The sequence below is a fragment of the Diadema setosum genome, chromosome 10, assembly GCF_964275005.1.
Source record: "Diadema setosum chromosome 10, eeDiaSeto1, whole genome shotgun sequence".
Classification (NCBI taxonomy): domain Eukaryota; kingdom Metazoa; phylum Echinodermata; class Echinoidea; order Diadematoida; family Diadematidae; genus Diadema; species Diadema setosum.
Window position 1 is genome coordinate 27857892 of NC_092694.1, and position 12387 is coordinate 27870278.

The following is a 12387-nucleotide window of genomic DNA, read 5'->3' on the forward strand; positions in this document are numbered from 1 at the left end:
ATATTGGAAAGAAAGGACACACTCTGGAAAGTGTGAACTGAGAAAACGGGCTCTGAAGTACAGGGTGTATTCAAGCGCTTAATCTTTACCAATCTATGCTAGCTGTGGGATGAATTGAACAAAAAACAGGATGTTGACCACGGGAGCAACAACAATGAAGGTATTATCAGATTAAGCTGAAATTTATCATGCTTCATTAGCACATTCTGTACATGATTAATGCCAGCTTTCAATGCAGTAGCATTATTTTATCCAAAGTTATTGGAGTTGAAAGTGAAGTGTATGGCTAGGGTTTTTGAGAAATGGGAGGAGGGTTCTATGAGAAACAACTAATCACACTATTCCACCAAAAAGTGTTTGAGAAAAACTGCTGAAAACACAAGTTCCTGTTTGTTTTATGATCCCAAACTTATAATAATATATAATATATTATGAAAATATGATATAGAAAAGACTTGTTCTTTCAGAAAAAAACTCAAGATAGGTTAGTTTAACCCATTTTACCTATTTTCAGTCTTCACACAAAATCACTGTGTGCGACTTTTTGTTCGTTTTGTGATGCACGGTCACATTTGATACAGAATGGGGGAGGCAGCGTGTTGCGTTCGTCTCCGTGCCGCACAAACCACTCGCAACGATTGTATGCCTTTGAAATATTGATATTCTGGTGTCTCTATACATGGGACTGATTTGCACATGACGTTGCACAGTGACAGTGAACTTTAAACTCTGCTACTAAAGCACAGAACTTACGGAAAAAATCCATAGATGATCATGGTCAATACTAGGCTGGTTACTGACAGACCGCATCCGATGTAACTTAACACCTTGCCCACTTTGTTTTCACTGGAGTCTTTTGTAGAATCATCCTTCCTGCGAAAATTCTGGAATATAGAATTTAAGACATTTCAAGTAATCAACCCGACGGTGATATTTTATTATGAAGTTGTTTTACTTTTAATGTCCCAAAAACACGGAAGTGAGACTCATTTCAATTTCGAAACAGAAACAAATGACACGAGGTAAGTGGCACTTGAACGTGATTGCATCAAAGTACATGTATGTGATTTTTTTTTTTTTTTTTGGGTGTTAGTACACCGTCTAAGGCCGTATGAAATGATAACATAACATCACTCTATGTCACGCTATTTTGTTATTGTACTGTTACATTAGGTTTGTGAAATGAAAGCAGCCCAGAGTTGTAATGTCAGTATACACCATCTATTAAAAGGGCATAATGATAATAATAATAATAATAAAGGACATTTATATTGCGCAGCTACTATAATAATATACTCTACTGCGCATTACAAAATGACATGCATACAAGAAATTCAAACAGAAAATACATTACTTCAAAAGATGACTTTTTAACCTGGCCTTAAACTCATTTATCGTAACTGCTTGTCTTACAAACAAAGGGAGATTATTCCATAATTTTGGTGCAGCGTACAAAAATGCCCCGTCACCAAGAGTAACTTTTGATTTCCCTGATAGATATTTCAATAATGTTTGATCCCGTGAACTTCGAAGATGATAAAATGTTTGAAATGATGTTTTTAACTCTACATGTTCCTGTATGCACACTGGTGCTGTACCATGAATAACTCTATATACAATTAGCAGAGTTTTAGATATGATTTTCTGCTTTACAGGCAACCAATGTAATGCCCGTAGTAATGGACGACAATGAGAGAAACGAGAATTACAAACTAATCTAGCACACGCATTTTGCACCCTTTGTAGTTTACCTAACTGATTATCAGGTAAACCATAAAATAAACTGCTACAGTAATCCAATCTGCTTGTGACAAACGCATGGATGATTTTTTCAGTACTTTCCCGTGTCAAATGCTTCCGAATATGTACAATATTAAACAAATGATAAAATGAATTTTTACATACTTCAGAGATATGTCTGTCAAAAGCTAGGCGTGAACAAACCACACTCACAGATTCCGTGCAGAATCAACAGGATAAATATCAACATCAATCACTTTCAGGCTTTCAGTGCGTAATTTTGAAATTTGCAGTTGAGTGCCACATATAACAAATTCGGTTTTCTTATCATTAAGTAAAAGATTGTTGGATAATAACCATTTGGGAAGATGTACAATGCATCGCTCTATAATGGACACAGAATAATTCTCATCTGCTGCAGTAGGTGAAAAAGACATGTACAGCTGTGTATCGTCCGCATAGGTATGACACATTACTTCTGGGAAATTGTGTTGGATTTCATGGAATGACCTACTAGCATACAAAGTAAAAAGAAAGGGACCTAGGCAGGAGCCTTGGGGCACACCCCCGGGTACATCAAACTCCTTGGACATACTGGAATTGACCTGAACCCTCTGTCTCCTATCATTCAAATAGGACTCAAACCATGACAATGCCCTGTCAGTTATTCCAAAATGTGTTTGAAGAACATTCATAAGAATGTCGTGTCTAATTAAATCCAAAGCTGCACTCATGTCCAGTAGAACCAACAATACCACCTGTTGCTTATTCACTGCTAACAGCAAATCACTTTCACCTTTAATAGGGCTGTTTCTGTGCTTTGGTTTTGTCTATATGCTGATTGCATTGGTGGTAGTAAATCATTGGTTACAAGATGTTGCTGAGTTTGACCTGCTACTGCTGCTTCAACCAGTTTGGACACATATTGCAAATTACTAACGGGTCTACAGTTTGAAAACTGTAAATCTGCACAGGGCTTTTTCAATAATAGTCTAACTATAGCCAACTTCCAATTCCTGTGAAAGTGTCCACTTGTCAGAGACAGGTTGATAATTTTTGTAAGAACTGGTAATAAAATATCAATGTTCCTTACAAACAGCTTTGTGGGTATTGGATCCAATATACATGTCTTCTTGTTTAACTTCAGAACCAACTTTTGCACATCATGTGCACATAACGGAGAAAATTGTGACAACTTATTTTGAACTTCTGAATAAGAAGATTGGTTGGGGAATCCATCTGCTCTTTTTGACTGAATGTCTTCACACATTTTAACTACTTTCTGCTCAAAATACATATCCAACTCATTTACAAAATTTTCAGTATCAATGTGCGGTGGTAAATCAACTATGGACTTCTTCATATTTAACAAAGACTTTGCAATATGAAACAACTTTTTCTGATCAGCAGCATTCTCAGTTATACATTCATTATAATAATCTTGTCTAGCACGATTCATTAAAGACAAGGTCATATTCCGTATACTCTTATAATCATCATGATCACATTTGTTGTGGCTCTTCATCCACTTCTTTTCTGCTTTACGTCTCTTTCGTTTCATTTGCCGAATATCTTCATTGAACCAAGGTGTTTTGGGCCTCTCACTCACATATTTTGTTACAAGTGGTGCATGATTGTCAAGAACAGATGTCAAGAGTCTTTTTATAATGAGACCAATCCATCTAAATCATCACACATGAAAGTACTGAGATCACTTGCTCTCAAATCATTCTGAAAAGTGTCAAAATCAATTGATGCAATTTTACGACACATAACTTTCTTTACTTTTACTGATGGTTTTTGTGTTCTCATATGACACATGACTGACATATGATCGGCAACCAATGAATCAGCCCAAGGCTTTCCAACAACTATGTCATCTGAACTTCTACTGATGATAAGATCTAAAGTATGACCATGAGTGTGAGTACTGACATCTACATGCTGTATACAGCTAAGAGACTCGATCAATTCACGGAGAGCTATCGCATCCAAATTATCATTCACATCAACATGAACATTGAAATCACCTGTTACTATAAGAGGGATTTTACAAAAGAGGTGTGGTTGCAAAAACTCACTGAACTCATGCAAGAAAACTCCAAATGAAATTCGGTGTTGTTCAGAATAAGGTGGTCTGTACAAATTGAAACCGAAAAGAGTTGATAGTGATATTATGCACACTGAATTCGAATGATTGTTTTTCACCGTCATCTACTTTCTTAACGTGCAAACAATCTCTATACATCAATGCTGTACCACCTCCCCGACGACCTGTTCTAGGCCTATGACTGAATTTGTAACCGGTAGGAACAACATCACCAATAACAGCCGAATCTTTATCGGTGAGCCAAGTTTCTGTGAAAGCATACAAATCTGCCTTACTATCACATATACTAATAAAACACTGTGACTGACTTATTGCGCAGGGAACGCACATTGAGAGAGCATAGCTTGACATAACTTACAAAAGAAAACTGGGGAATAATCTTAGTCAGATTACTGAACTGCCTATTTCTTTTATGATGCTTGACACAACGCCTTGATGAAGTGATAACAGAGATTGGAGTATCTTTGGGAAGATTACATGTAAGTTGAGCAGCAGGATGTGTGATATTAGCGCTATTGCTGGAAGAACATACACTTGGACTAGGAGCTGTACCCCGTTGGTGGCGCCAACTTCTGGTTTTTACCCCACCTCGCTTGCTTCGCCTTGTGGGTTTTATGCAATTCAATCCAAGTGTCTTGATTGTAGCATGTTTAGGCGGGCAATTACTTCCATGCTGTAGCTCCAATAAATCTTGCGAAGTATATTGTGATTGACATGATGATTTGCATGTTGATTCCCTGTTGAATTCACGCTCATCAGGACCTGGGTTAGGGTGTACATCACCATCCCTCATCAGCTGACGTTGGAAGGTCGCTGACCCGTTCGCATAGTAGGGAATTCTTCTTTGAAGAAACTGTTTCCTTGTGAATGGCTGCTGCACAATGTGATGCAAGGATGGGAAATTAGCACAATCCCCTCCCACATTCAGCAAGGCTAAAATGCCAAGGGTAGCAACCAAAACAGGATGAATAGGACTCATTGTCAGAAGACCAGACTGATGCTTTTATTCCACAGGTGCTGGATGTTGTAGGTCCAAACAATGCATGGTCAGGTACTGGAGGAGCTGTTGCAAGTTCTGCAGCTAAACATGGCTCCAGCACAAACTCAAAGAAACTGACGTGGTTCACAAATAAACTTTCTTCAAAATTCTCTTCCATTTAATGCAGATATGTCCTCTAATAAGTCCTGCAGAATCTCTGAGATTAGTTCTTCAGGATGGTACAACTTTGAAACAAAGACCAGGTCAATAAATCACTCAAGATCAGTGCTGAATTATGGAGATCACAGAGGAGAGCTGCATCATGCGCTCGATCTTAGTTAAAAAAAAAAACAACAACAACACTCCTCTTTTGACACGTAATTCTGTTATTCTTCTTTTCCAGTAGGTCTTTAAAATGAAAGCAACTTAAATATCTCCTAGAACGGGAGGTTAGGTCACTACATCATCATTATTATACAAACGCCTTTTAAGTATGTTTTTCCAAATCTGGGTAATCTTTATAGATTTGTGTTACCCTGGAAATGTAAAGCATTAAGATCTAAAGTATGTCAAATCTACAATTGTTTTTCTTTCAAATGGCCAGTAGCTATACATTATTGTAGAGACATTACTTTGCGCAAACAAAACAGTCAACGACAGGAACCTAGAGTGTACTTACAAATCCAGTAGGGAACACCGCTAGATAGTCAATCACTACATGAAATACAAACGACATGTGACAGGAATGGAATCGCGAGAAACACTTTTTTTTTTCACTGTGGCATATGGCGATTTATCGATCGGTTTGGGTGGGTTTGTTGGTTTGAGCAGAATATCTGAACTTGGCACGCCTTCGGCTGAGTCGGACGTCTGAACGTGGCACATAAAGGGTTAAAAATAAGAATCACACGGGGAGGGCAAACATCCGCCAAGGATGATATGTCCAAGACCTTGAAACTGCTGGCGCTACCAAAATTACGATTTCATCAATCCCTCTCTTTTTTGAACAAAAACATTTTCTACCACTAATCGATATAGATTGAACAAAAACGAGTTTTTTTTTTTATCCCATTGTGCTGTTGCATAACTTGCCATAAACAAACACAATCACTTCTAGTCCACAAATCAGCAGTTACTAACCATTTTAAAGAGCGCTACAAACAGTTGTATTATATTTCTTCTTTTTTTTCAATTGATAGCATGTAAACTTATCTCTTAATGTGCAATGGTGGAACCCCCCCCCCCCGTGTGCCACATTCTGAGACACCAGCGTAGTCATACGTTGAGAAACCAATCTGTTTTTCAAATCAATATCACATTTATAGCTTTCTGTTAAATTGTAGACACATTTAGCAGTTGTATAAAAATGCCAAGCTTTGCATTGATGTAAATTCTAAAATAAATCTATAATTGCTTTTCTTTCAAATGCCCGGTAGATAAATTACTGTAAATGTATGACTTTTGCACGCAAAGCAGTGACAGAAACTTAGAATTTGCACGCAAATCCAATATGAAACACTGCTTGTTTAATAGTCATTCACAACATACAAGAGGAACGGAATTGCGTGAAACGCTTTCATTGTACTACAGAATATGGCATTTGGCTATTTATTGATCGGTTTGGGCGGGTTTGTGCGTTTGAGCGGAATATGCGAAGTTGGCACGCCGTCGACTGAGTCGGACATGCGAACGTGGCACATAAAGAGTTAAACGACATGTTATTAAAAGGCATTAGGCCCTACATAATACAACAAGAGCACTACATTTAAGCATATACTATACAATAAACCGAGTTCTGAACGTTGACAGAAAAACTATGTATTATTTTATTATCCCAGCGATCTGCCAAATTTGGTTAAAATTTGACCAAAAGATTGAGAAAATGATTAAAGTTGAGATCTGAAAATTGACCCGTGGTTTAAGGGATGTGGAAAAACACGATACCTATCCGAAAAAAAAAAACCAAACACACAAAATGTTAAAAATCCGTCTCTACCATTTGGAGTTACATTTATTTCAGAAAAAAAGAAACAAAACAACAACAACAAAAAGTTTGGAAAGCAGTAGATTCCTTGGCGTAGGTTATACTACACGTAAAATATTCATACAGTTGACGAGGGATAAAGTAAAAATTTGACATAAGTATCAAACTCACCATGATGACGGCAAAGTTGGTGGTATGGTTGCATTCACAGATAAGTCTCACATCGTCACTAGCCGACACCAGCTCACACCCAAAGTCGGACCAATTCCCGCACCCGTCAGCCGCACTGAAGTCCCAAAAGACGCACACTGGGTTCGTGATGTTGATCTCATCACTGCTCTCCTTTAATATGATGTATGTGAAAAAAAGGACATAAATAGACAGTTATATTACTTCAGATATGACTTTAACCCCGTGAACACTTTTTCAACTCAGTTGGCTTTCAGACTTTCTGAGAAGAAATACAAGGCAAGTTTCAAGTAACTGTATGTATTAATCCCTGTTATACAACGTCCAAGTAGATCCTTGTTATCTGATTGGAGGATTGTTGGTGACGTGATATTCAATAACTACTCCATTCAACGCGCCGTGCATTTTTGGTTCCGTTTTTGCGTGCAACTTGGTTCGATTGTTTCGTTCTATTCCACGGTTCGAGAAATTGCACGGTACTGCATGTACTGTGTGTTAAACATTGATAATGCATGCAACTAGCGCAGTGTACATGTGCAGTACATGCATCCGCGTATGTAGGCCTACGTAGTGCTAGCGTAGGCCCACGTATGAGCGCTAGCTGTAACTGCAGCGCAGTCGCAGACGACACAATCTCGTTTGTTTGTAAACAAGACGTTAGAAATGGCGGCTGTGCAAACTAGTTTCGTTTTGCTAAATGACGACGAACTTGCGGAATTGGTTGATGCCGCGGACTCGACGAACACACACACACACACACACACACACACACAAATACAGTTTGCTGTGCATCGTCTAGAAACGTTTGCGGAACGTGCTGGAACGTCTTTGGCTACAGTACAAGGCTACGGTAATGCAGAACTCGATAAGTTTCTGTCTCGTTTTTATGGTGGGTTACGGAGAAACAGTAGAGATATGTATACAAAGAAGTCTATGCACGCAATTCGGTATAGACTTCATCGTCACTTTCTGGCCACCAAAGACATTGACATTTGTAATAGTGACATGTTTAAAGAGAGTGACAAGACTTACAAAGCTATGATGGTTAAGCTCAAGCAGAGTGGGAAAGGAGCCGTAAAGCACAAAAAAGTGGTGAGTGCAGAAGACATGACGAAAACCATAGATGCACTTGATACAACAACCCCAATTGATCTTCAGAATAAAGTCTTTATTGACGTAATGACATACATGTATTTTGCTAACCGTGGGGGAGAAAATCTGCGTAGTATGTCGATGTCAGACTTCGATCTAGAGGTTGATGAACAGAAGTTGCTTTACATTACCCGTCGTGATACTATGACTAAATCAACACGTGAATGTGGGGACGAGGAATGTAGCGGCCATATGTACGAAATTCCTGGTTCAAGCCGATGTCTAGTCCGATCGTTTGTTGCTTTGAAAGAAGTTTTAAACCCGGCTGAAAAGTGCATGTGGCAACGTCCAAAAGCCAAGGCGCCAACGGACGGTTCTCCATGGTACAGGAATGCACCGTTAGGGATAAACACATTAAGAAATAAGATGAGAGAGATCTCTAAAAAGGCTGGGTGTTCGCGACTTTACAAAAACCACAGTTTGAGGGCAACAACAGGAACTACAGTGCTGGATGAAGCTGGCTTTCCGAATCGACACATCATGTCAGTCACTGGACATCGCTCAGAATCGTCTCTGAAGCACTATTCCCGTACAAGTGACAAAAAGAAGAAACTTACAATGTATGAGGAAAGCGCAAGCTAACGAAATGAGTGAAAATGCTCCAGAGCTAGCTGAGCCTGAGGTACAATCAAATGATAATGTGTTGGAGGGGTTGGATAGCCTTCTGACAGATTCCCAAGAACAGTTAATTTTGAGCGAATCAAATTTCAATATCCAAAGTGCCACGTCAACCTCTTCGGTGCAACACTTCCACATCCATGGTCCTGTTACCTTTTACAACAAGTAGACCTTCTGTTCTATGGACTGCTATCGTGCATGTAGTTCTACATGTGTTCGTGTTTGACATTTCAACTCTTAACGTTAAGAATTGAGAAAAAAATGTGTTGGTACTTTGACTTTTTCTTCAACTGAGTTACAACGAGCGTTGAGGCTTTACTGCAAGTGTAAGTGAGTTTCAAGTTTGAACTTTCAACACTTTGATTCAGACATTCGGCTGATTTTGAACTACTGACCTGTATCTACACTGATTGCAGAAGCCAGAAAGAGAATCGCAGTGTATATGTAAGTATGGCTATATACATATATACTTAGACCTACCCAACAATCCTCCAACCAAATAACAAAGATCTACTTGAATGTTGTATAAAACGAATAGTGAATGGTCTTTACTCGTGCAATGGAACCAGATTTCGCACTCGGTGAAAGATGAGGCACCCTATTCAACTCGGCTTCGCCTCGTTGAATAGAGCTCCTCTATCTTTCACCTCCTGTGAAATACTTTACCATTGCACTCGTGACCATTCACTATTTGTATACTAATATATAACTTTTATTATAATCATTGAATATTTATGAAAGTAAAAAACGGTAATGGTTTCAACTAAGATAAAGCTAAGTACTGAGTCTCTACAGGTTCACGTATCCTTGTAGAAGAGGAATTAATGATGGTGATTTCCTATCGCCTTTCTCTCCTTGTTCTTCTGTTTTAAAGAGGACGAGGAATATTCTCATCGTTGAACCCACCTGGAGCTGTTTGAAAACACTTCTTACATGAGTTGCAACATTTCTCCCCCACAAATCCTTGATGGTGACTGAAACAACGTGGGTGTTTGGAATGATCAACTCTGTAATAGAATCTACATCCTCCTTTATACTGGGACCACCAAACAGTGTAGGCTCCATGACTGAAAAGGCGACCCGGAAGCGATTGGACGCAGAATAGTTGGTCGACCTCAGGTCGGGCGATTCCAGAGGTTTGATGCGAACTCCAACACTGATGACACTTTCAATGCCAGATCTGCGGTCTGTGAACCCGAAGACAGCAATGTCATCGACGGTGAGATTAGTACTATCGTTTTTGCTAATAGCTTTGAATTCCATTCCAGCGGTTAGCGACTCCTCTGAAACAATCTGCACCTAGGGAAAACAACAAGATGAACAAAGAAGCAAAAGAACAACGTGAGAACTATTTAGAGACATAATACACAGATAATTGCCAACGCTTACCCCAAACAATACTGCGTAAGGTCGAGCACGCTGCTCAAGGTTTCTTGTTCCAGAAATTGTGACTTCTTAATAGGAAGGTTCCTAATATTACCTGGACTCCCATATTCGGTCTGACGGCTTTGAAAGAACGACTTCCTCCAGCTGTTAAATTGACGATCAAAAGTTGGTTTTCGAGTACCCTTATCACTGTAGAAGACGAGCCGTTTTCTTTCTGGGCGTCCACGAGTTTGTCTCTGTCGATGTTTATGAGACTGTCAACGATCGTCAAGATATGCTCTGTCACCTGCAACAGGAAAAATAAAAAAGAAGATGGATGAGAGTTAAATGAAAAGCAGGAAATTAAAGCAATTGCACCCAAGACTTTTGTAAATGTAAGTGTGTGTTTGTGTGTGTGTGTGTGTGTGTGTGTGTTAGTAGTAATAGTAGTAGTAGAAGTAGTAGCAATAGTAGTAGTAGTATATAAATAAAATGCTAAAAATATAGAAATGGTAAAGTGTGTGTGTGTGTGTTTTGTGTGAACGGGTGTGGACAGGAAGGGTTTGAGGTGGGTAAAGTGAGTTAAAGGGATGGCATAGTATTGGTGGAGATAAGGATTGGGCTTAAATTTTTGTCCGATACCAATAAAAAAAAAAAATAACATTTATGAAATAGTACAGGCCATGTCATTCTAAGATACTTTTGATTGCAAGATATAAACTGACGTTCGGTGGAGTCACGAAAATTTCCCCTCATATTCTTCGCCGTTTAAGATTTGAAAAGCAAAATGGAATGTTACAATAGTAGGTATCACGTCCTGTCAATACATCTGTATCCTATTGTTGTCTTGTAACGGAAGAGGTCCAAAAGCGTCAAATAGGTCATTATTAGGGAACTTTCTAGATTTTTGAGACGGGGATGTTCAGAGGAAAAAAAAATGTTCTGAGCATGCGCAAAACGCGGGTCAAGTCGATCTATTTATAGCTTGCGCTGTCTGAGTTTTTCGCTACGAGTTCTGGGCTATTCTTACATCCGCTCAATTCACGATGTACAGAGCTACTTGATGCCACGATCATATGGAGGCGCCATTTTAGTTTTATAGGTTGCGTCCCCATCGTAATCTAAAGCGACTTTTCAACACGACGCAGGGAAGAGGAGAACGTCCAGCTCAAGCGTCGTCTCAAACGTCCGCGCCGCAAATCTAAAGGCCCGGTCCCACTGCACTTACGGATGCAAAGAGGATGTAAAGCGTACAAAAAATCTTGCCATCCGTTGGAAAACGCTACGAATCCGCTGTGTACCCATCGCATACGTTTTTCATCCGCTCTATCCATCGAGCATCCGTCCACTGTGATTTCATCCGCGCAAAAAGTTTTAAGCTGCTTAAAACTTTTAGAACGGATGAACTTTCCGCTGTGTACGATGTAAATCCGCGACATACGAGCAACAAACGTTGTATGTCCGTGCGGCATCCCTTAAACGTCCGCTGCATCCTCTCTGCATCCTCTGGGCATCCTCGCAACTCACATCCGCTGCAGCTAAAAACGGAAAGAGGGAGGAAAGATATGGTACGTGGAACGTCTTTACATCGTTAATAGCACGTTAATAGAAAGGATGTAAGCGTATGTATCTCGTATATAAAGCATTTCGAAAGCATCCCCTCTGCATCCGCTCTGCATCCGCTCTGCATCCACTCTACATCCGCTTTTTCTGCTATGCGTCCGTTTCGCAATTATCTCCGGTAGCCCCTTCGGAGCCGTCATCCCCTTCCATCCGCTTTCATCCGCTAGGCTTCCGATGAACATCCGTTTAACATCCCCGCTACATACTACCCACGTCCGTTGTATTTCCGTTCTGTTACCGCCAATTTTCGCCAATTTTGTCAATTTTTGGAGCGGATGAAAGCGGATGAAGCCATCCCCGAAATTTTGCTCGTCCGCTGTGTCCTTTCTGCATACGCTTTGTGTCCGTCGGCCAGTGGGACCGGGCCTTAAAGCTCCCTAGTATCAACAGAAACACTGAGAGAAGGAATTACCTCAGGATCTGACGAGCGGAGAGCAGACACATTTTCCAGGACTTGCACAATTACAACTATCCCGTTGGACGAAATGTCCCCATCCAAGAGATCTATTACTTTTGCCAGAATCAAACACACATTAGACGTTGTAATGCCAGTCTGTGTGGGAAGCAATGAAAATATTCAAACTGCAACATCATTTGCTCGATTGCAATGAAACAGACGGGGGGGGG